A 25,313-nucleotide genomic window follows, 5' to 3' on the forward strand; every position below is an offset into this window, starting at 1 on the left:
AATGTTATTAGGGAAGAAGATACCTATGATCCCTCACTATCAAATGAAATTTCAAATAAAGCATGGGTAATTGATAGTGGATCTTCTAGACATATAACAGGATACAAAGAAACACTAGACTCTCTATCAGAAAAGGTTGACGATGAAGTTACCATTGGCGATAATTCAGCACATTCCATTGAAGGAATTAGAAATTGCACCTTGAAACTAAAATCAGGAAATACTCTTCTTCTCAAAGGTGTACTCTACGTACTAGTAATTAAAAGAAATCTAATCTCAATTACAATGCTTGAAGATGATTGGCATAATGTTGCATTCGTGGATGGCAAAGTATTAACTTGGGCAAAGAACTCCTCAATCAAGAAAGTGAAGTTGATTGGTCAGAGAAAAGGATGTTTGTATGAATTGAATACAAAATCTAGTTGACTTATTCAAGCCTGACTTCATGAAGTTGTAGACACAAATGAAATATGGCATAGAAGATTAGGGCATCTAAATATCAAAACCTTATCAACTACGGAGAAGATGGTTACTGGATTACCTAAACTAAATAAAGACCACTCAAGCATATGCAAAGGGTGCGCTCTGGGTAAGAACACTAGAAGTCCATTTCATGATAGCACTAGGAAAACAAATAATGTTTTGGAATTAATTCACTCAGATTTATGTGGGCCTATGTTTGTTCCTTCTCTTGGAGGATTCTGGTATTATATTTTGTTCATAGATGACTTCTCTAGAAAAACATGGATTTACTTCTTAAAATGCAAAGAATCAGAAGAAATCCTAAAGAGATTTAAAGAATTTAAAACATTAACTAAAAACTTTTCAGGACACAAAATTAAAATCCTTAGAACTGATAATGGAGGAGAATATACCTCAGACTTGTTTAAAAGGTTTTGTAAAGAATAAGGGATTAAGAGGGAGTACACCGTTCCTTATAATCCACAACAAAACGGGGTAGTAGAAAGAAAGAATAAAACAATTATAGAAGCTGCTAGAGCTATGATTTTTGATCAAAATCTAGAATATTACCTTTGGGAAGAAGCCTCTTGTACTGCTGTTTATATTCAAAACAAAAGCTTGCATTCTTACCTTAGAGATAAAACTCCTGAAGAGGTATTTACTAAAGTGAAACCTAATATAAGTCATCTTAGGATTTTTGGGTGCCCTGTATATATCCTTGTTCCAAAAGAAAAGAGAACCAAGTTAGAACCCTCTGGGAGGAAAGGTATTTTTGTAGGGTATAGCGAAACATCTAAAGCATATAGGATTTTCATACCTAGACAGAAAAGTATTGAATTTAGTAGGGATGTGATTTTTGAAGAAGATCTTGCATTCAAAAGAGTCGTAAGTTTTGAAGAACCTTCTCCTTACTCTAGTGCTGAAAGAAATAGTGAATTTGGGTCCCAAAGGGAGAACTTAGAAGAAATTGAAAATGAAATTCAAAATCTGAATCTTGAAGAAACTCAAAATATAAAGAAAAGACCACTTTGGGCCATTAAAACAGTTGAGGCAGCTCAAGACTTTGCTGCTGCACCTTTCAGAATAGTCAGAAAGCAAAAGACCTAAAAGATTCTCTAGCTATACAACAAACATGAGTGATTTATCCAAAACAGAACCAACCAATCCTTCTGATGCTATTAAACATACAACTTGGAAAGAAGCTATGACAGAAGAATACCAATCTATTGTGAAAAATGATGTTTGGCAAATTGTTCCAAGACCTTAAGGAAAATTTGTTGTTTCTTCCAAGTGGATTTTTAAAATAAAGTATGCTGCTGACGATAGCATTGAAAAGTATAAAGCTAGATTTGTAGCCAAAGAATTTTCTTAGAAGGAAGGGATTGATTATGAATAAACCTTTGCTCCTGTTGCCAGATATACCTTTGTAAGAGCAATCTTAGCAATTGCAGCATCGAAGGGATGGAAAGTACATCAGATGGATGTAAAAACAAAATTCCTAAATGAAAAGATTATAGAAGAAGTATATTTGAAGCAACCTGAAGGATTTGAAACTCATGATCCTAATGCTTTTGTTTGCAGGCTCAAGAAAGCTCTCTATGGGCTTAAACAGGCTCTCAGGGCCTGGTATGAAAGAATTGATAAGTATCTCACTGGCTTAGGATTCTCCAAGAATGAAGCCGATCCAAATTTATATTATAGAAGAGATAAAGATGATATGGTAATTCTGATATTGTATATTGATGTTTTACTAATAATAGGTGATGATCATCTTATAGATCAGTGCAAAAAAGATCTAACTAGAGAATTTGAGATGAAATATTTGGGACTCTTTCATTACTTCCTAGGACTGGAAGTATGACAGAATTCTGACAGTATCATACTTAATCAAGGGAAGTATACATCAGACATTTTGAAGAGATTTGGAATGTGGAATTGCAAGCCTATGTCTTCTCCAATGGAGACTAATCTACATAAACTTAAGGAAGTAGCAGCAGGATCACCTTCCATAGATCCTACTTTCTACAGATAGATGATTGGGTCGCTTATGTACTTAGTAGATACAAGACCGAATATTTGCTATGCTATTAATGCCTTAAGTTAGTTTATGTGTGAACAAAAGGAGATTCACCTAGTTGCAGTTAAACACATTATGAGATACTTACAAGGCACTCTTAATTTTGGACTCAAATACGTTAAGGTTGACTTAGACTTATGGATTCACTAATTCAGATTGGAGTGGAAATGTTAAAGACAAAAAAAGTACTTCAGGATATTGTTTCAGTTTAGGATCAACGATGATATCTTGGATATTCAGAAAGCAGTCTTCAGTAGCTCAGAGCTCCACAGAAGCCGAATACATTGCAGCAGTGATGGCCTCTTGAGAAGCAGTCTAGCTAAAGAAATTACTTGTGGGATTATTTGGGCAAGCCATGAATCCTATGATTATTCATTGTGATAAATCAAAGTTCCATCAAGCTTTCAGTGAATCCAATTTTTTATGATAGATCCAAGCATATTGAAATTCCTTACCATTATGTAAGAGATATGGTGGATAGGAATTCAGTAAAAAATTAGAATACATTTGCACTACAGATCAGACAGTAGACACACTCACCAAACCTCTATCTAGAGTGAAGATAGAACACTTCAGAAGGAGACTTGGTATGGTTGAGTTGTAATCCATTTGCACTCTTTAAATTATTAATAAAATAATTTTATTTTGTCAAGCTATTGACTATTATGGGCTCCACCATTTGTGTTCATTATTTAAGAGGTGACGATCTTTGAGATAATGAACACTTGTATAAAAGACACTATGAGAGATGATGATCTCTCAGATAATGTGCTAAACAGTAGAGTTCTACTATAAGATCTAGATGAGTTTAAGATCATATTGTGATGTTGACGTTGCTATGTCAGTGAGTCACAATTTGGATAAAGGAAGAATTTTATTATTCTCCAAGTTTATCCTATATTCTAGTAGATCTTAAATTCATGATCATGTTATGATATAGAAATACCAATATCTATGAGTCACAACTTGGATAAATGAAGAAATCATATTACTCTTCAGATTTATCCTATACATTGTATTCTTTGTAATACTATTATCACTAGTAGTAGTGATTGTCAGCCGATTGGATTGTCGTCAGTGTTTCTGTAGCCGACGGGGTGATTGTCGTCGGTGTTTCTGTATTCTGTAGCCGACGGGTAAATAGTTTGTAGCGGACATAATGTTTGTGGCCGACGGACTCCTTCGGGAAGGTTCAGCGGATAGTATTTATATCCCGTTTGGGATCATTGTAAATGATCTTCTATGATTCATCTTATCAAGCATAATGTATGTCTGGCATATGCGAATATAATTTTGCTATTCTATTCCATTGTCTATATGCGTTGATTTTTTTACCAGTACGGTAAACATTTGGCGCCGTTGCCTTATGAACCTAGAAGGTGAGAGGAATGAAGATTAATGCCAAATCAACTTAATAAGGATCGGAATAAGGTCAAGGGAAAAGATGGAATCCGTACTGTGCAAGAGAGTTTAATTCTGACACAACAAGCCGAACGTCGACGGAGATTTCAGAAGATTGCTGACGAAAACCGGAGCGCCGAAGAATTGTTGGAGACTCGGCAGCGGGTGGAATTGGTGGACGAAGCACGGGAGGAGTTTTTGAATTTGTGTTCGCCGAGGGAAGAGAATCTAGACGGAAGAGCATCGACTCGCACGGCTCGGAGTGCCGACAGAGCAAGAGCGTGGAGTGAACTCTTCGTTCGGGATATACTTCCGCAAGGGACAACTTTAGAACACCCTTCTTCACCAAGGTTCGCAGTTGTTGAGTCTGACGGTGTGGGAGAGCAATCCGCCGGTGTCAGCCGGTGTGGGAGTGCAGACCACCGGTGTGGGAGTGAAGAGTGCCAGTGTTGTAGGACCGAGCAACGCCTCTTTACAGAAACCAATTGTGATGGCGAGACCAAAAGAGAAATTGCCGAAGTTCAATGGCGATCGTACGGCCGATCCCATTCGACATTGCAAAACATGTGAAACGATCTGGAAGGCAAATGGGATAACTGATGAAGACGACTGGATGAGGCAATTTTCGGCCACCCTACGAGGCATAGCAATTGATTGGTTCATTGATACAGATCCACAAAAGCTAAACAGTTGGGATAACATTAAAAAGGAGTTTCTGGCAGAATTTAAATTGTTGCGAGATGATAATGAAATTGTAGCAAAGATCTTCAATACTAAACAGGGGAAGAATGAAACCGTCTACGTTTACGCCAGGAAATTAAAACACTTGATAAACAAAATGGAAAGTAAGCCGACAGACGGACTCCAGAAAAGATGGTTCGTGGAAGGCCTACGCTCGAAGTTACAGAGGAAAATGAAAATTGTGCCACCGTCGTCATACACGGAAGCTTATAACAGAGCATTGGACCTCAAAAGTGAGCAGAAAACAAAGAAGAAGAAGAACACTAGCTCATTTGATTCTGATGACGACGAACCTGCCGGAGAAGATAGTAGTGACAATGAAGGCAGTAGCAAGAAGGTCTGCGCTTTACAGAAGGACATGATCCGCATGATGGAGGAGTTTAAAAACATGTAGAAGGAGCCAAAAGGCAGTGAGCTATGGTGCACGAAGTGTAAGACCGACGGTCATACTAAAGGCTCATGTCTAAAGAACCAATTCTGTGACATTTGTTAAATCATGAGCCATTCGACAAAAGAGTGCCCCTTTAACATGAAGACAAGAGGATCTTCGTAGGTGCTTCTCACACAAGAGGCTTCCCCATCGAGCAGTAGCGGAAATACGAATAGCGCAGGTGCCACATTCGGAGGGTACAGGAATAATAACAGAGGGAAAAATAACAACAATGTGAACAATAACAATAATAATGGGAGCCGAAGTCGAACCCAGTATGATGCAAACGGATGGTCAATTGTTCAATGCCAAGCATGTAATTTGTGGGGTCATTTTGCACAGGGTTGTACAGCGGCAAACACACCGAAATTATTATGCAGATGGTGCAGACCCGATGACCATGAAGATGCCAAGTACCCAAAGTTTGGAGTAAACTTGATCACTGTCGGCACAGATGAAGAGGAGGTTCTGGCAATTATGCGGAGGCAAGCAAAACTACCGACGAAGGAAAAAAGAAAATTGGGGGAAGCGCAGGCAGAAATTGGAAAGGCATTGTTGGCAGGAACATCTTAGTTGAAGGACATCACCGATACCTTGGCAAAGAACTTTGCAAAACAAAACATTGTACGATAGATCTTACAAATGAAGATACCGGTCAAGATAAGTGACCTCCTCTTTACAATACCCCAGTTACGGACGGCCATTCTGAATCATACACCGTTTTGGAAAGCAACAGAGGACACAGGAAGGGACAGTAGGGAAGTGATGACAACAGACCCAATGCTGCTGGCACTCACATTCGGACGGCATCCGGCGGTCTTCGAGATGGGGATTTTGGGAAACGTTCTGACAGACACAATTATCGACGGAGGGTCCGGCGTGAATGTGTTGCCGAAGGATACTTGGAAGAAGTTGGGTAAGCCGACGCTGTGGCCACCTACATTCCAATTGCTCGCGGTAGACTAGCACGGGATCAAACCGTTGGGAACCTTAAGGGTGCAACCGATAACCATTGGTACGCAACCATTTTTATTGGATTTTGTGGTCATTCCATTGAAAAGAAAAGGATATGATGTTATTCTCGGACGAACTTGGTTGGTGCAAGCAAAAGTAAAACATGATTGGAAACGAAATACTCTATCAATGGAGTGCGGAGGTAAAAGATTCATAATTGACCTGCACACACAAATGGTAGGTGAGGAGGCAGCATCGTCAGACTCAGAAGGTGAAGGCGACAGTGATGACGAAAGAAATGACGATGAAGGAAAGAGGAGAATGGAACCGAACGAAGAAAGAGTATTGACACTAGAAGGAGGATCAAATGATGATGACCTAGACTCGGTGAATGGCCTTTACCACTGGCAGCTAGAAGACTACGAATTGTTTCCAAGTTGTAATATGCTAAGGGTCGACGAAGGTGAGAAAAAAGAGGAAAATGAGTTTCTGAAGGAATACAGAGTAGTGGAAGAAGGAAAGGCGGCTACGCCTGAAGCTGAGGGGAAGAACATACAGTCCAAACCCAAAAAAAAGAAAGATCCCACCATTCGGTACACGGTGAACGGACCACACAGGAGGAAAAGAACGCATCGCACCATAAAATTACTTGTAGGGTACCGACAGCAAGGAAATAAGCTAGATGCGTGACGACCGCAGGCACAGTGGGCAATGGAGGTAACACAGAACAGACATAAGGCCTGGCATGATAAACTCAGTAGGTTTCAGTCGGGGCAGTTGGTACTCAAGTACGACGGTTGGGATGAAATCAAACAGGAAAGGTTTAAGGCAAGATGGGTTGGACCATATCAGACCCGGAAGGTCGGCGACAATCGGGTGGTAAAATTGGAGACATTGGACGAGCAAGAGGTGCCTCCGGTAGTCAACAGATTTAAATTGCAAATATATGGTGCCAGGAAGACTCTGTCGCTGTCACAGAATGGCCAGCTGACTCCCTCGTCGTTGTAGAATGGCAATGCTTGGAGGCAAAATTGAGGTGCTGTTTTCTTTTATTTTGTAAAAAAAAAAAAAATTGAAAAAAAAGAAACAAAAAAAAAACGGAAAAAAAAAAAAAAGAATTAAAAAAAGAAAATTGAAAAAAAAAGAAAAAAAAAGAAGTCCCGTGGGTAGAGTCTGTCCGTGGGTGAAAAGAAGTCCTGTGGGCAGAGTTTGTCCGCGGGTGAAAAAGAAGCCTCGCGGGCAGAGTCTGTCCGCGGGTGAAAAAGAAGCCCTACGGGTAGAGTTTGTTCGCGGGTGGAAAAAAATGCCCCGTGGGCATAGTCTGTCCACGGGTTAAAAAAGAGTCGCACGGGTAGAAAACAAAACAAATCTAGCGCACTTGCGTTATTGATGATTTTTAATGCTCTCCGTGGGAAAGGAAAACAAAACCGGCTAAGTGCTGTACGCTTATGAAGATTGCAGGAGGAAAAGATTTGGCAACACCCTCGGACGAGCTTGGCCCGTTATTCTCTTCACTGCGGCTTATGTGCTTAACCATGGGCTTCCGGAGGAAGGATTTTGGAATCCGGCTGTGACATTCGAGCTGTTCTTGCCGAGGGAGCTTTCCTGTGTTTTCAAGGGTGCCATCTGAGGAGTAGGAGTTGTCAAGGGTTTCGAGGAGCTCACAAATTTCAAAGAAAAGGCTCTAATTGTTCAATTCGGTTTGATATTTTTGGCGGAGAAAGGCTTGTTGGTCGGGTGTTGTTTCTGATTTTCGGTGGAGAAGTTTCAGTGAAAGATCGGGTGTTGTTTCTCATTGCCGGAGGAAGGACTGAGATTTCTCCCGAGGTTATCGGTTGCTGTTCTTTGATTGGCTACGGCATGTTCTTTTGCCTCTTCTGCGTGGTGAGATTTTTTGTAACAGATGAAGAAAGTTCGTTGATGATATTATGCTCCTATGGGTTGATTCAAGGATGGAATTAAAAAATTTAAAAAAGAAAAAAGAAAAAAAAGATGACAACAGATTCAAGTTGTTCAGAATGAGTAGCAGATGATACCAAAGGGAAGGGGAAGCATCAGTGGTTGCCAGAAAGAATGTAGAATCGGCAGAAAATGACAGAAATGGTGTGTTTCATGCAGTTTTGTGTGGGTTTAGAAGTGTTAATTTGGTCTTGGCGCTGACCCTGCCTTGTACTACGAGCTACCCCAGGACCTCGTGGGGGCGCTGCCCCTCGACCCCATCAGGGGCGTTGCCCCCTGGACCCCCAGTCATTGTGGATATCAGTCGTGGGAGTCTGAACAGTTGAGAAAAGTTGAAGTTGCTGCAGGCCTGGACTTTCTGTGTACCAGAGGCACTGGGAGTAGGTGTTGGCCGGGAGGCTGTCTTGGTGGATGCGTAGAGAGCTCGGGAGGAGCTAATCATCCAGTTGGAGGCAGTGCAGCGACACTTGGCTCAGGGTACCGAGGAATTGAAAATAGAGAAAGTACCACAAGTGGCTATCAAGGTCAGCTTCATTGAGGAGGCAGTGTTGTGTTAGTAGAGGCTATAGGCACGGGACGAAGGTGACAGTGATGTGTCAGAAGCAGATTTATCTTGTTGTAATTAGTCCGTTAATGTATTTTGTTTATTAATTTGTCTCAGATATTTTGTTAGTCGTCAGGAGACTACTTTTCTTTTTTGGGGGGGATGGTGTTAGCCGACTGGATTGTTGTCGGTGTTTTTGTAGCCGACGGGGTGATTGTCGTCGGTGTTTCTGTATTTTGTAGCCGACGGGTAAGTAGTTTGTAGCGGACATAATGTTTGTGGCTGACGGACTCCTTCGGGAAGGTTCGGCAAATAGTATTTATATCCCGTCTGGGATCATTGTAAATGATCTTCTATGGTTCATCTTATCAAGGATAATGTATGTTTGGCATATGCGAATATAATTCTGCTATTCTGTTCCATTGTCTGTATGCATTGATTTCTTTACCAGTACGGTAAACAGTGATTTGTCATACTACAGGTTTAGTAATATGACATTGTATCATGTGTTGTATGATACCACATGCTAAGGAGATTCAGATAGATATAGGATATGAATTCTTGCTTGTTCATCTTTATTGATGTTGCTAGATATGATATCTCTCAGTATGATTATCAAGTTAAGAGGGAGTGTTAAATCTGTAACTTGTTAATCATTCTGATCTGATAACAGATTGATCAGATCTGATATAGCATAATAAGTAGAGGAGCAAGTCTTTGCATTTTTCCATCTTCAAGATCGGTGTCTATCTTTAGAGAGGTGTTAGTCTAACAACATTTGTTTGTGTTTTGTAATTATTATTAATTACCCTTAGAAAATTGCCGACTTCTAGAGGTTAGGCAAAGTGACTTGTTGAAGAGACATGTCCTTTATGAGGATATGTCCTTGGACTCCTATACTTTTTGAGGGTAAGCATGAAGTCTAAGAGCACACAAGATCAACACAAGTCTGCTCCTTAGTCATTACTGCCCACATACAAATTGCAGAATTAAAAGACAGAATTCTGATTTAGATTTCTAATTCAATTGAAGGCAATACTTTGAAGTTATGCTCAGCAATTCACAAGGAGAAGTAGAAGATCAAATCCAGTCTATATTCAGTCATAGAATTTGCAGAAACTTTACATTATCATCTCCATCAAAATATTTATAGTTCTCCGCACACCACATCATGAATTGTTTAGAACTTATTACAATAATAATTTCATCTGTGTACACAGCCAAGATAAGTGGATCAGATACATGAAATATAGAATTACAATTTACTCTAACTCAGAAAAGCCAAACTCATTGATCTTGAAATGCCCATCTTTAATCCATGCATTGGCCCACAGAGGCCCTTCAATCTGAGTTCATGTGTATCTTGACCATGCATCTCAAACCATCGACAACTGACGCAAAAGTGTCAACAAAATCACCTTGTGTATTTGAGAGAATCCTTTGACAAATTAAGGTTCTCATCAAGGTCAACACCCTCGTTTTGAAAGAATCTGTTGTCAATAAATTTATCTCGGTACCAATCAGTGATTCCATAAGAGGTTTATAAATTTTCTCCCCAAAGGTAGGATACTCCTTCATTACCATTGTATTTTTCTATGCTTGATTGGATTGACAAATAAAATGTAAAGGCCGCCATCTTGAAACTTTGTAGCCCAAACTTGACTAGGCTAAGGGCTGCAATTTCTAATGATCATCAGTGATACTCTATAGGTATGTCAGTGATACACTGTAGGAACATACATGACATCAGGTGGCATCATTTCCTAAATCCACTTGTTTGCCATCCTCTCATTTTTGAAGTTTGTTGAACTCTTTCTTATTGAGCATAACTAAATTTACGCAAAAGTTCCCTTCAAAGGTAAGTAAATACATATGAAACATGTAAAAGGCAGTTAATCCTGCTGTGAAACAATTTATTCCCCCCAAAATGGGAGAATATAACTTACTATCACTAAGAATTTGGTCTTTAGACCACAAACAAGCAAAAGGTGGAAAGAATCATGTTATTGGATGCTCCACCACCCACACACCACCTTACACTAGAAGAAGCATTAGTGTGTATGCATGATATGTAGAGAAAGTTGTCTCATTTCCAGATGCTAACTCATCCATTCCAGCTGAAGTTTTTGCACTTGCTGCACACTGTTGCTGCTTGGCTTTCTTCTTCCTAGGACATTGAGATGTGTAGGGCCCCACCTTGTGGCATTTGAAATACTTAATGTGACTCAAGTTTTTATTCACCTGATTTGAAGAAGTTGATTCTTTCTCATTTCTTTTTTGACCTTTCTTAAGTCCCTCCTGCCCACCTTTCATTATGCTCCCAATTAGGGCTAAGTTCTAACTCTATTCTGCTTTAGCTAGAACAATTTGAAGTCAGATCTCATGAATGGAATCATCTCAAAGATTTTCAAATGTGGAAGCTCTTAACAAGTGTAGACATTTTGAAAAAATGGATTTTAAGATGGAGAGCACCCATTTATAGCTATTGACACCAATTCATTGCCCTCGATCTTCTCTCCATGGCAGTGAATTGATCTCTAAGCTCAAGGATCTTCATGAGGGATGTGAGGGATCAAAGGCTCTTTTAGTGAATCTAGGATAATTCTGTGCCTTGGCTAATTATTTGTGAACAGGGTTGGTAGGAGCTGCAACTGTCATCTCCACAAAACAATGGAGGTAAACTTGCTCTTGTAGCATCTGCTATCTAGATGGTCACTCTTTGAGATTGACACTAATCATGCCTAAAGCTGTGATATTGCTATCAGGATCAACCAAAAATAGCTCAGATCAACAGCTTATCACAGGTGCAGATGTAATAACTCCAATAGGTTATAACTTCTTATTAATGTGATCAAATTTCCACAATCCATCATAGTTTTGTGAATCAGTTTCTAGATTAGATTGTGTGACAATTTTTACCATCAACATTTCGAATCACACTACGTGATCCATCATCAGGATGAGAGAGCAAGAGATGAAAACTGATTCACAAAAGGTTATAACTTCTTCAAACACCAAAAATCTTTATAGTTTAGTTGTTTGACATTTCGTCAAACACTTTGCAATCAAACTCTGATACCACTGTAATGACCCTCCTCAAATCTACCCTCAAAAATGCTGATTGAAGGCTCAAAGAATTTTGTCAAACAATTCACATGCAAGGGACATATGACTGATATGGTTTTTCAGCTTGCTTTAAATGACTCTTTTTTAATTTGCATCACTGAGAATCTTGTGCTAAAAGACTCAAAATGGACTACACAATGACCTAACATGAATGTGCAACTTATTCTGACAATATTCAATGCATATATGTGATTGAAACTACTTGCAATATGCAGCTACAACAACTAGTATTTTTGACAAACACTTGGGATGTAAAATTATAACATTATTTATGCCAAAAAGAGAACCTACAGCCAATTGACATTTTGTCAAACAATTGGCATGCAAACTAATAAGCTGATCATGAATGAAATGAACACCTACAGCCAACTGGCATTTGTACAAATAGTTGGTACGCAAACTAACTAGTTGATAAATAATAATAGTGAATTGCTCAAATGACACCAGCAACTATTATCTCCTTAATTGCAATGAAATTTCCAATGCTCATGAAATATGGCCAAGACTTTTTGACATTTACATGGATTAGAAAAAAATGATAATGCTGGTATAATGCACACCTACAGCTGAAAGCTATAACAACCTAAAAACAATACTAATAAAGGACCCTGGTTGTAGAGGGCTGTAATAATTTTCTTCAATGCTGCCCTTTCTGCTTTGCTTTTCCGATTTTCTTTTAATCCATTCATTCTGGATTTAAACACTGCATATATTCCAACCTCATGTTGATATTAATTCGTTTTATACAGAAATTTAATAATTTATAGATTACGTTTATGCATTTCATATGTAATTTTTCTCTGAGTATTTCTTTTCCATCCTCCCCTTCTGTTTTAAATCTCTTTTTCCTCTTTTCTTGTACTGCATTTTTCAGTTCTCTTGTTACCTTGCCCACCCCACTTCCTTTTTTAAGGATTAAGTTGTTAATCCAAATCATAACTCTCCTCTTCTTGCTGATGGATCACTGAGTGTGGTCTGAAACATTAATACAAAAAATATACAAATAAATTCTAAAGCACTCTATATCTAATTTTATGGACTGAGATTTCCTATTAAAATTTCATTTTAATGCTGTTGTGACATTTTAAGTTGGAAAGGAAAGTCATCAGACGCTTAAAAAAGTACTGAAGCATTCTTGTTAAGGCACTGTATACTATATTAAGGTTTCTATGGGCTGTATTTTACCATGAAGTTAATTTTTAGTATCTAAGAAAACTGTGAGAAGAAACTATAGCTGGTTGAGTATGCTAAAGCTGAATTCGGTTTTTAATAAAGTGTATCTAGTCTTAGGATAGTATTTACAGCTGAATGCTGTCTTAAATGAATTGTGTCTAATCTTAGGATGGTATTTATCTTCATCTTGGATTGTTTATCATGTCAAAGAATGTACAACAAAACCAAATGGATTGATTTATCCCAAGGTTACTGTTTAGTAACTTGCATTTTCTTTTTCAGAAGGAAAATATACGCAACTAAAAGATTGCCATGAGAATTGAAAGCTGGTGGTCCCTGTTGGACACTTATTTGCTGACAAAGAATAAACAGTGTTGTCTATGGAGGGGGCTGGCACGATTCCAGTGCTTCAGTGGTCCTCTCAATCCTATTTGTGGGAGTGTAACAAATATTAGCTCCCATTTTGGGAGGATGAATTTGCATCTGATATAACTTTTTGTCCAATAATTAATTTACATTGAACTGAAGTCTAATTCCATGTGTATATAGTGAAAAAAAAGAAGCTTGAGGAGTCCTGTATGAAATGAAGAATGTGATAAGCATATGTAGTTACAGTGAATGAAGTGGTTTGTAAGTGAATGAATGCATGATCCCTCATGCATACGGGCTGGTAACCACCGAGCTACTGATTTTCAAGTTCTGATGAAGTGTGGGTTGATCTTTTAATATGTTCCCATCTCTCTCTATTTATTACTTTGCTTTTCTCAAGAAGTGCTTCTCCAGTCATTCCTATTGGGAGGTTGCGTTTTTATGGTTGTTTGTGTTCTCTCCCTGCATTTAATCTCCATACTGTTCTACTAAACCTGGATTTTAGCAAAATTTCTTGTAAACGAAAGACCACAAAACTCTTACTACATTGATGGATTTCAAGTGTTAACACCCATCAGTTTACACAAGATTCCGAATTCTACCAAAATTACAATACCAATGCTAAAGTCCAACACCCAAAGGTAGAAATGCCCAATTTCTATAATGTATTTGATAGTATAAACCTAGAACCTGCACTTATGACTGGACAGAGAAGCAAAAATCTTTCTGGGAAAAATGACAATCTAAAAGATTGTTTTTTGTTTGAAAAATTCATGATTTGAAGCACATACAAATACCTACAAATAATCAATCATAATTTGCAAATCCAAAAAATACTAAAAACTATTGAAGCTCCAATGCATTCTGAGTATTGGAATTCCCTCAAGAGTCTAAGGGTTTCCCTCTAATTCCAACAACCTATTAGTTTTGCGACAAATCTTCTATCGGTTTCCTTCCACAAAAGATTTTTGAACACAATGTGCCCAAGAAGATGAAATGACAGGAGTGAATTGAGAGTTGGAATTTTCACAAGATATATCTGCTTAAAATCTCATGCCCACATTTGGGAGGGAAGATAAATTCAAGCTCTCCAATTCAAATCACATCAAAACCACTAGCCAAACATAGTGAATTGGCTGTTATCAAAGCTCCATAAACAAGTGCAACATGCTTGAGGAAAATTTCAACAATATACAAACTTTACTATATAAATATTACATAGGATCAAAATAATTGGGATAAAGTCAAACTATCATTTGATCTTTCTTATTAACCCTTGAGAAATAAGATGGATTGATGAAAAATCTCAAACTTACCATTTTTTAAAAGGGGACATGACCACCCTATTGCGATCACAATTAATCATCCACAAGAAAAAATTGTGATTGATACATAATTATCTAGAAGTTGTAAAACAGCCAAATCATAAAACCGCCATGCTCTCCCTTGCTTATAGGGACACACAAAGCAATTGGTGGTTCGCATGCAAAATATTATAGTTTTGTGAGAAGCTAGTTTAGATGATTATATTCCTACAAGCATTGAAGCCTTCACCCTTTGATTTGTATCTATTATACTATTTATTTGTTTTTGTACACAAGTTTTTGAAGCCTTTGCCAAGTATGCCATTGATGGTCCCAAGAATAAAACAAATATATGTTACCATAATTGAATGTAGAAAAATAATAAACACTAGTTTCAACAAATGATACACTTGCAACTAAAGCCCAAAACCTTGTTTAAGTTAAAAAAACATGGAGCTTTCCTTTCATATATTATAACTTTAATTAGAAAAATAGTACAATTGTTAAAACTATGACTACCTACAATGCAAACAATGATGAAAGGATGCAAATGATGAACATTTGGCTGTGTGGGCTTCTAATTCTTCGTTTGATGACAAATCACAAACTAATGACAACTCCCCTCAGAATGATGTTGTTGCTATAGATCTAGATGACACCCATGTTGTGGCCTATATAACCTTCGTGCCTCCTTCTATTGGTACAATCCCCTCTGGCTTTCTAGACCTTTCTTTGTCTGTCGCTCTTGCTTTGCTCTAATATTCACTTGACAATGTGCAACCTGCTCAACACATTGCTCCTTGTTTTAACAATCTTTGTAATGAGGTTTCACTACTTGCCCCCCCTTGTGGTGGGGATCCTTGTGATAACATTGCCTAGATGATTGTCAGATAATGTAGGAAAAATCTATCTATAACCTCACTCTTCACCAAATGCCATTGATGAGTCATCTACCCACTCTTGTTGTGGGCTAGTAACTTTTTTGTTAAAACATTGACAATGGCCTCAACTTGTAACATCCGACACCTTAATTGTTATTATTTTGTTGATCTCTTCTTTTGAGCTCTATGTGTCGTAGTTTTGTAAGGGTCAAACCCTTGCTATGCTACTGTATATATCAAAGACAATGACTTGAATGTCATAAATCAATTATACTAGACAAAAATATGTGTAGGTTTGTTCAATACTTATTATTAATGGCTTGTTTTAGTGTGTGGAGAAATGTATGGTAAATTCTTTTAGCACTTCAAAACTTATTGTCATCAATGTGAGTGAAACAAATACTAGCGAAATTGTGTAGTATTTTTCAAGATGGAAACATCTATAAGTAATACCATTCTCCCATTTAAATATTCACTTGCAAAAATTGAATATCTTTTTTGAAAAATCAGCTAAAATAAAACGAGACTCGTCTATGTAGTCTACTTAACCTAAGTTAGGGTAGCAAGCAATATAAACTTGATAACTCCATTGCCTATTTGTGAGAAAACTTGCATAAAATGAAAATTTAGATCAATTAATCCATGAATTACATTAAAGCCTTGCATATATTCAATATCTGTTGAGCACTCAAAGATGAACTTTCATGTTAAAAATTGTATTACAAACTATTTTCATGGCTTGATTTGACAGTGACAATCTCATGATGCACTGAAGGGTTGCTTACTATTGAATGCTTATTATTGATGATATTATGCTTGTATGAGGTTAATATGTTTCTTCTTCATGACTCCACACCTCTAATACTATATCAATTTTATTTATCAAGACTCGTTTGTAGCTATTTGGGTGGTGACCCCTCTATTTTGATTTAGAATTATTTGGTGGGAACACAATCGTCATAAAATTTGTAATGAAGTGTGTAGCTTTAACATAATCATCCATAAAATTGAAGCCAAAATATTAGAATTTGTTAATGCTTAAGCTATCATAATAAAAAGAGGGTGAATTGTTATGTTTCTATAGTAATTGAGTAAAAAATGGCCCACAATATCGTCAACGACTCTTTGTTGCATTTTAAAACATGCAATAGGACAACCTCCTGATTTGAACCTAAGCCCCTAGCATTAAGTGTTGTCCTTGGGCAGGGGGCTCCTGTGGTGATACTTCTTGCATTTGTGGTGCAATGGTTTGATGCCATCCTTGGTGAGTAGTTAAAGCAACGATTGTTGATATGTTAACCTTTTCTTTGCTTTGGTTGGAGGTTGATACTTCCGCTCCTAGTGTTGGAGGTGGAGGGGTCGGCTTTTAAGGATGGGGTCTCCTGAACAAAATTTGTTAGTGGTGGTGAGCAGAACTATGCATGTGTTGCCACAAATGCTACTACCATTCCTTAAAAGTTGAAAGCTCAACCTATTGTCAGTGCTAAGGCCTCCACTATGGTTGTATGTAGCTTGAATGTGGTGGACAAATATGGATTTCTATCAATGTTATGGGTTGGTCTATAAGTTCCCAAGTCTTTGATCCTCTCTTCTAGATCTACGTTGTTGGGTAACTAGTCCTTGGCAATCCTTAGTCTTTGGTAACATTGGGCCTTTCCCTTTTTTCAAAATGTTTTTTTAATTACTACACTTTCTTCTTTTAGACTGTGATATGGTCTTGAGCAACTTGTGGGTTTGGACTCCCTTTTTGCCAAACTTTAGAGAATCTCTTTCAACCCTTTTATGAAACTACTTAATGTGTGCTCAATGTTCGTTTCTTGAAAGAGGATTAAGTTATGACCTCATTGGACTACTCCACTTTTGCTCACATTTTGGTTGTCATGGATATCTCCGACCACTTCTAGGGGATGTGTTCATGGTTGAGGGGAGGCCTTGGACTCAATTGTTGGATTATGATGATCGTCACTTTCGATGTTGGCAATGCTTATGTACTAGTCATATGGTAATAAACAGTTCTCTTTTGCGTTGTAAAAGGTGCTACTACTTGTTGGAAGGATGCATCGATGATCTTTTGACCATTTGAGCTTCTAATTGTCTCTCTAATTCTACCTCTGAGAACTCCTCATAGGCTAACAATGAGGATGAAGCTCATGCTCCAAATTTGGGTGGGGCTCTTTTTGCGAATCAGGATCATGCTTCTACTACAAATTTAGGTGATATCCCTATTGTAAACCATGCATATACCACTATTGCTCCTACTAGTACAGAGCCCTTTGTCCATGTGGACTATTCTTCATCTTCTACTCTTGCTGTATTCCAAGCTTCAACTGATAATGTTCAACTTCCTAAGCACTTTGACCATTGTGTTGACATTTGTCTTCTGTTAATAAGTCGTTGATTGCCTATAAAAATCAACACCCCTGTTTTTGTGCCATTATTCTCTTTGATGCCTTTGATTTGTGGTCGTGTAAGGGTCAACCCCCTCGTCAAGCTACTAATTATAATAAAAAAGGGGGAAACTCTTGCTACACATTAATGGTTCATGTATTTTATCAGAATGGAAACACACTGCTCTACCTTTCAAAGGTGTCCTCTTGAACATTAAACCAAAACAAATTAATAGAAGATAATATGGAAACCCCTTGATCAAACCTTTGTCAAATCAAACATAGATTGGACCTTAGAAGTAAATTCAAGAATCTCAGGTATTGGTTGTGTTTTGAGGGACTCTAAGGGAGAAGCTTTTGCCAAATTTGTTGAGAGAATCCCAGATGGTATAAACAATGTTGGTATGGCAAGGGCTCTTTTGGCTAGAGTAAAATTAAGTGTAACCTTCAAAATGTCTAATATAATCATTGAGCAGGATTCCCAGAATACTATTTCAACACTAAAGAAATTTGAATCTCCTAATTAGAGAATTAATTATGTTCTTCAATAAGTTTGAGGTACTTAGCACATTTTCCCAATTTCAAATTCTTCATTTTTTGAGGGAAGCAAGTAGAGTGATAGATGGTGTTGTCCACAGAGGTTGCCAGCTAGAATTAAATGACACAATTACAAATTGGTAGGGAAATTATGGGTGATCTATGTCTTCATTCTATCAACCTCAATGATTACCACTAGTGACTCATCTTCATTCCATTTTTTTGCTTGCTTTGACCATTTTTCTCCATCCTAGTTTTGGGGGCTTGTTTAGTGGTCTAAGGGACCTCTATATTCTTTCTATAGTTGGTCTTAAGTCTAAGCCATGATTCATTACTAGTAGTCTTATGTCTTTATCCTTGGCTCTCTAGTGTATTGCCATGTATAATTTTTTATTAACTCTTTTCGTGTTGCAAGTAAATTGTTGGTGAGATGGAGTAAAAACGTGGAGTTTTATGGCTAAAAATTCAATGAGCCCACAACGGGAGACAAAATGAACACAGGAGGAAAGTAAACTTTTATTATATGAAATAAGAAGCTATTACATGCATCACAACAAAAATAGACTCAACTATATGTCCTATGGGCTACAATACTATCTTGTTTTGAAAAAAAAAAAACCTTCTCACGATACTTGCTCCCAAACTCCACCAAAAAATTCCTTTACATTGCAAGAATGGGCCTTAAGTAGCCCACTTTAGCTTTAGGGTTAGGAATACATTTTATATTGTGCCATTTGGTAGCCACCGCCGAAACAGAAGGTTCTAGAATTCAAATTCGAATTCGATGTAAAATTAGAAGATTCTAGAAAAGGTAGTCCAACTTCTAGGAGACAAGTTTTGATCCCATTCTCCGATTGACGAATCATTTACATTTCCAAAAAGATCTCTAAGTACTCTATATGCCTACGTGTTGCAAATGGCCACCCTTATTATTTTGGGTTGTACGAGGCCATTTAGTGCCTCAAACTGGGCTTCAAAGCATTTGTTGGAGGTCTTAAGGCAACTTGAAATTGCAAGAACTTACAAAGTGTAAAACCTTTTGACCTGATTCTTTTTTCTAGAGTACTTGAAATGTAAATTACAACCTTCCCTCCAATTCACACCCTCTAATTCTTCATAATTATGTCTCTACAATGAAATATTTTGTTTTTGCATTTGCTTGTATCTTGAGGTGCACAAAAACACTAACACAAAAAAGAAATAATGGAATTTTGAGAGTTAAAATCTTTATTTGGCCCAAATGGGTATCCATAAATAAAAACAAATCAAACTAAAACTATCACTAAACATATTTTTTGGGTAATACATGATTTCCCTTGCTAGATGCACCACATCATACACCTAGGGTAATTTGAAAACTGACAATGTCACTCTCAGTTGGATGAGGAAAATCCAAGTGATAAACCTCCACCTTAGATAACCAAGTTAAGTCTTCAACATGTCATCTCTCCACTTCACTAGGTACTCCTCATATCGTCTGTTTCTAGTACTCCTTTCCACATGACTATCCAATATTTCTTCAATCTCCTTTTCAGAAGTAGGAATTAGACATTGCTCAATAATCATCCCCTCCTCTATACACTCTTCATGATACTCTAGTAAATCCACTATATGGAAAACATGGGAAATATGGATTCCATTTAACAACTCCACCTTATATGCATCCCCTGAATCATGTTTCTTCAAAATTTTGCAAGGACCAAAATTCTTCATCTTTAACTTGTTGTAGGTGCCCAATGGAAATCATTCTTTTCTCAAGTACACCATAACCTGATCCCCAACTTAGAAATCCTTATGTCTCCTCATTTGATTTGCCCTAGCCTTATACTACATCTTCATCCTGGTGATATGCTCACACACTTCCTCATGGAGGTTCTTGACATGTTCAACAAAATCCTTTGCCTCAACACTAGTCCTGCCTCCTTGCTCCGTCTTCCTCAACTCTGGTGTAGTCCTTGGACTACTCTCATACACAATTTGGAATGGTGACCTACTAGTAATCCTATTCATAGAATTATTGTAAGCAAATTCTACTTGTGATAGAATCAAATCCCATCCTAAACACCTCAACAAATTACCTAGACTTCTATTTACCACTTCAGTTTGCCCATCAGTTTGTGGGTGATGTGCAAAATTGAACTTCAAATCTGTCTTCAATTTCTTCCATGAAGTTCTCAAAAAATACCTAACAAAATTTGATCTCTGTTTGAAGTAATACTCTTTGGAAGACCATGTAACCTCATAGCCTCTCTGAAAAACAAATCTGCAATGTGAACCACATCAAGGGTCTTGTTGCAAGGAATAAAATGTGTCATCTTTGAAAACCAACCAATCACCACAAATATTGAATCATTACCCCTCTGCGTTGTCGGCAACCCAAGAACAAAATCCATACTTATGTCTTCCTAAGGCCTTGATGGAACATGTAATGGCTGATAGGGTCCAATATTCTGATTGTCTCCTTTAGCTATTTGACACACTCCACAATTATGCACAAACTTCTTCACATCCTGCAACAACTAAGGCCAAAAATAATGTTCATTGACAATGGAAATGGTCTTATCTGGACCAAAGTGTCATGTCATTCCTCCATTATGTTTCTCTTTGATAAAGTTCTTCGTCATGGAACTCCTTGGAATACACAACTAAGTCCCTTTGAATAACATATCATCTTCTATCATCTAGTTTAGCCACCTTGTCCTATCTAGAGTAACATGTTCCTTGCAAACCTTCCAAATCTCAACAAAGTCATGATCCTTAGGGTATAGAGTCTTGAGTTCATTAAATCCAATCACCTTAACCTGCATCTATGTCAATAAAATTTGTCTCCTACTTAATTTTTCTACAACCTTGTTAGGTTGTCCACTTCCATGTTTCAATACAAATGTATAGCTTTGCAAGAACTCTACCCATTTCAAGTGCCTTTCATTCAATTTTCCATGGCTATTTAGGCACTACAATGCGTGATGATTAGTGTACAAAACAAATTCCTTTGCTAATAGATAATGCCTCCATTTCTTTAATACCTGAACAATTGCATATAACTCTTGATTGTAAATGAAATACTTCTTCTTTGCATCATTCAATTCCTCACTAAAATATGCAATAGCCTTACCTTCTTGGCTCAATACAATTCACACTACCACTTGCATCACAATCCACTTCAAACACCTTGTTGAAATCTAGGAGTGCTAACACATGTTGCTATGTCACCTTCTTCAACAATTCAGAACTCCTTGCAACTCTTGTAATCCACTTGAACTCTTTTCTATCCCCCTTCATTGTTTCGGTTAGGGGCGCACAAACACTACTGAAATTTGTAATGAACTTCCTATAGAAACTAGCCAAATCATGGAAAGATCTTACCTTAGTGGCAAACCTTGGGGTAGGCCATTCCAGGACAACCTTCATTTTATTTGGATCCATATTGAGACCATAACGTGAGACAACAAAACCCAAATAGACTAACCCCCTTTGACAAAGCTACAATTCTTCAAATTCATCAAAAGTTTCTCTTCCTTTAGCTCCCCAAAGACATTATGATTGTGCAACAAGTGTTCCTCTATAGCCTTACCAAAAATCAAAATATCATCTAAATAGACAATAACAAAATTTTCCAAAAATTTCCTTAGTACGTCATTCATAAGGAGCATGAAGGTGCTCAACGCATTGGTTAATCCAAAGGGCATGACTAACCACTCATATGGATCCTATTTGGTCTTGAATTAAGTCTTCCATTCATCACCCTCTCTGATATGTATCAAGTGATAGCCATTCTTTAGGTCTATCTTTGTGAAGTATTGAGCTACACTCGAGTAGTCCATAAGATCATCCAACTTTGGCAAGGAAAACTTGTATTTGATGGTTATCTTGTTTGTAGCCCTAGAATTTCTACACATCCTCCACACTTAATCCTTCTTTGGTGCTAGTACTGCAGGCACCACACATGGACAAAGGTTTTCCCAAATTGGACCTTTTGTCAACAGTTCTTGAACTTGTCTGTTCAACTCCTTTGTCTCTATAGGAGTCATCCTATAAGAAGCCTTGTTGGAAGAACTGACTCCAGGGACTAAATATATTTGATGATTAATTTGCCTTACTGTTGGCAACCCCTCAGGGACATTATCAGATACAATATCTCCAAGCTTATTTAATAAATCGAAAACTTCCATTGGGACTTCTTTACTACATTCCTTATCCACTCTAGGAATTATAGCATAACACAAGTGCTGATGTTTCATGCTATCTAGAAATTTTCTTCCATCAACAAGACATACCCTAACACTACAACATAGCTTTTCATCTTCCTTCATTAAGGGCTCGAGCTTGTGACAAACTCCATCTTTCGTTATAGAGTTGGTGTTTGTACAACCATCATGTACTGCATGCCTGTCATACTACCATGACCTTCCCAACAACATATGGCACACATCCATTGGTATGATGTCACATAGTACGTCATTGTGGTAGCTTCCAATCTTGAATTTCACCAAACATTGTTCACTAACTAGGACCTTGTGGTCATTCTGAACCAAGGCAATTCAATATAGGTGTGGGCATTTCTCCCTCTTGAGCTTTAACTTTGTGACCATCTCCTATGACACCAAATTGTCAGTGTTTCCACCATCAATAATCACATCACAACGTTTACCCTCACACTTGGTATGAAACACATTCCTCCTTTGTCCAAGTTCCCTCTCACCACCCATCAAGAATCTTTTATTAACCATGACCTCTCCTCTTTCAACATCTTCTGAATGTAATAACTTGGCATCTTCATCTACATGGGAAACCTTTGCCTAGCCTCCAACTCTTTGATTTGTCCTTCCTTAGTGTTGAGGGCACATAAGCTCGATAACCTTCTCCATAGTGAAAACATGTACCACAAAAGCCTCCTCTTCTTGACCCTTGTCCTCTTTTTCTTCCTCTTCCTCGTTGGTCTCCATAATTTTGGTCATGGGAGCGGTTGAAACCCTCATTTCTCTGGTTTTGGTTGGTACCCACATCTTCATTTTTCTTATGGTCCTCATTTTGGCTTCCATTGCCCCTTCCTCCTTGGCCTCACCCTCTTTGCTTTTCGTCAAACATGTTGTTTAATTGCTCAGTGTTCAAGGAAAACTAGTATGCCTCTTCAATACTGGTCATTCTAACCAAACTCATCTCCTTCGCTGTTCTATTCCACTCCAATTGAATCTCTTGCCACCAAATTTTTGCATGACCCTATATTCTAGTCTTCACAAACTTGACTCTATCAGGATCCTCAATATCTTTATGCTAAAAGTATTCTACCATTTCATTGATCTAGTCGATCAACTCCTCTGGTGTAAGATTTCCCAAAAACATGGGGGCCTTTAGATTAGGTCATTTTCCAAGCTTGCAAATGGCCCTAAAATGCTTTTCCTCCTCTTGGTTTAGGACTTCTTCTTCTTCTTCTTCTCCTTCATGTACAACATTTCCTTCTTTATTTTCCTCCTCACTTTCATCCCTTACAACAAGATTCACTCCTCTATGAATCTCTTCTTGTAGTGCTTGCACTTGCCTATGGAGGGCTCAAACCTTAGGTGGCACACCTTTGACCTTTCCACCATGTTCTCTTCGTGGAGACATTTTCTCACTCTCTTAGAACCCACAACCATAATCTTGGTGCAAACTGCCTCACAATCGGCAATCAGTCTACACACTTGGGAACTCTTGCACTGATACCACTTGATGAGGGCACAACTCAAGAAAAAATGAACACAACATGAAATGGAACTTTTATTATATGAAATAAGAAGCTATTACATGCATCACAAAAAAACCAAGTCAACTATATTCCCTATGGGCTACAATACTATTAGATTCTAGAGAAAAAACCCTTCTCACAATACCTTCTCCAAAACTCCAACAAAAACCACCTTTACACCTCAAGAATGGGCCTAAAGTATCCTGATTTAGGTTTAGGGTTAGGAATATATTTTACATTGTGCAATTTGGTGGCCACCACCAAAGAAAAGGGCTCTAGAATTTGAATTAGAAGTCGGTGCAAAATTAGAAGATTCTAGAAAAAGTAGTCCAACTTTCATGAGGCATAACTTTTGATTTGGGACTCCGATTGATGAACCATTTACATTTTCAGAAAACTCTTCAAGCACTTTATATGCCTATGGGCTGCATCCATTTTATGGGGTTGTACAAGGCCATTTATTGCCTCAAATTGGGCTTTGAAGCATTTCTCGGAGGTCTTTAGGCAACTTAAAATTACAATAACTTTCAAACTGTGAAACATTTTGGCCTGATTTTTTTTCTGAAGCACTTGAAATGTAAAGTACAACCTTCCCTCCAATTCACACCCTCTAACTATTCATAATGGCTAAATAATGAAATGACCCATTGTTTACATTTGCATGTATCCTAAGTGCACAAAAACACTAACCTAGAAAAACAAGCCTTTTTTCCTTCACTTTTTGACTTCTACGAGAATTCCTAGACAATTTTGGTCTCTACGGTAGACTTTTGACCAAGTTTGACGAGGACTAGACTTTGAAGAGAACTAAATTTTGCATTCTCAACTCCAAGAGCGAAAATATGGGAAACGTTTTTAATCTTAATAGGTAGGCTAGCGAGGAAAAAATGGCTTTAGCTTGAGAGATATTTAAGTCATATGTAAGACGTGATGAGTTTGCAACCATGAATAACTTTCAGAACAATAATTTAGACTTCTTCACAACTAGCAAGGATTATATACTTAGTGAATTCTTTTTCAACCTTGCATTGTTTGTCACCAAATCTAAAAACCTTAATTAGTAGGAGCTGTGATGTTTAACTCTTTTTGGGCTTGTTTTAGTGCATTTGTCATCTTTACTAGAGTGATTATTCAAGTGCGGTTAGTTGTTGGTGTTGTTTTTGTGTTTCAATGGGTGTTGAGGTTTGGGGGAAAGTGTTCCCACCATATTTTATTCTCCATCACTTATATTTTTGATGGGATT

General features: G+C 37.7%; 1 protein-coding gene across 1 annotated transcript in view; it reads left to right on the forward strand.

The window, feature by feature from the left end:
• Positions 1 to 13,595, forward strand: part of LOC149580269 (uncharacterized) — a 97,036-nt gene extending 83,441 nt beyond the window's left edge. Inside the window, exon 5 of the mRNA XM_089790176.1 lies at positions 13,150 to 13,595. The gene's annotated coding sequence lies outside the window, so the exon portion shown is untranslated. The remainder of the gene's footprint in view (positions 1 to 13,149) is intronic.
• The last annotated feature ends 11,718 nt before the right edge of the window (positions 13,596 to 25,313 follow it).

This window comes from Cupressus sempervirens, chromosome 1 (genome assembly GCF_028749045.1).
Source record: "Cupressus sempervirens isolate cs-2001-9-10 chromosome 1, ASM2874904v1, whole genome shotgun sequence".
Taxonomy (NCBI): domain Eukaryota; kingdom Viridiplantae; phylum Streptophyta; class Pinopsida; order Cupressales; family Cupressaceae; genus Cupressus; species Cupressus sempervirens.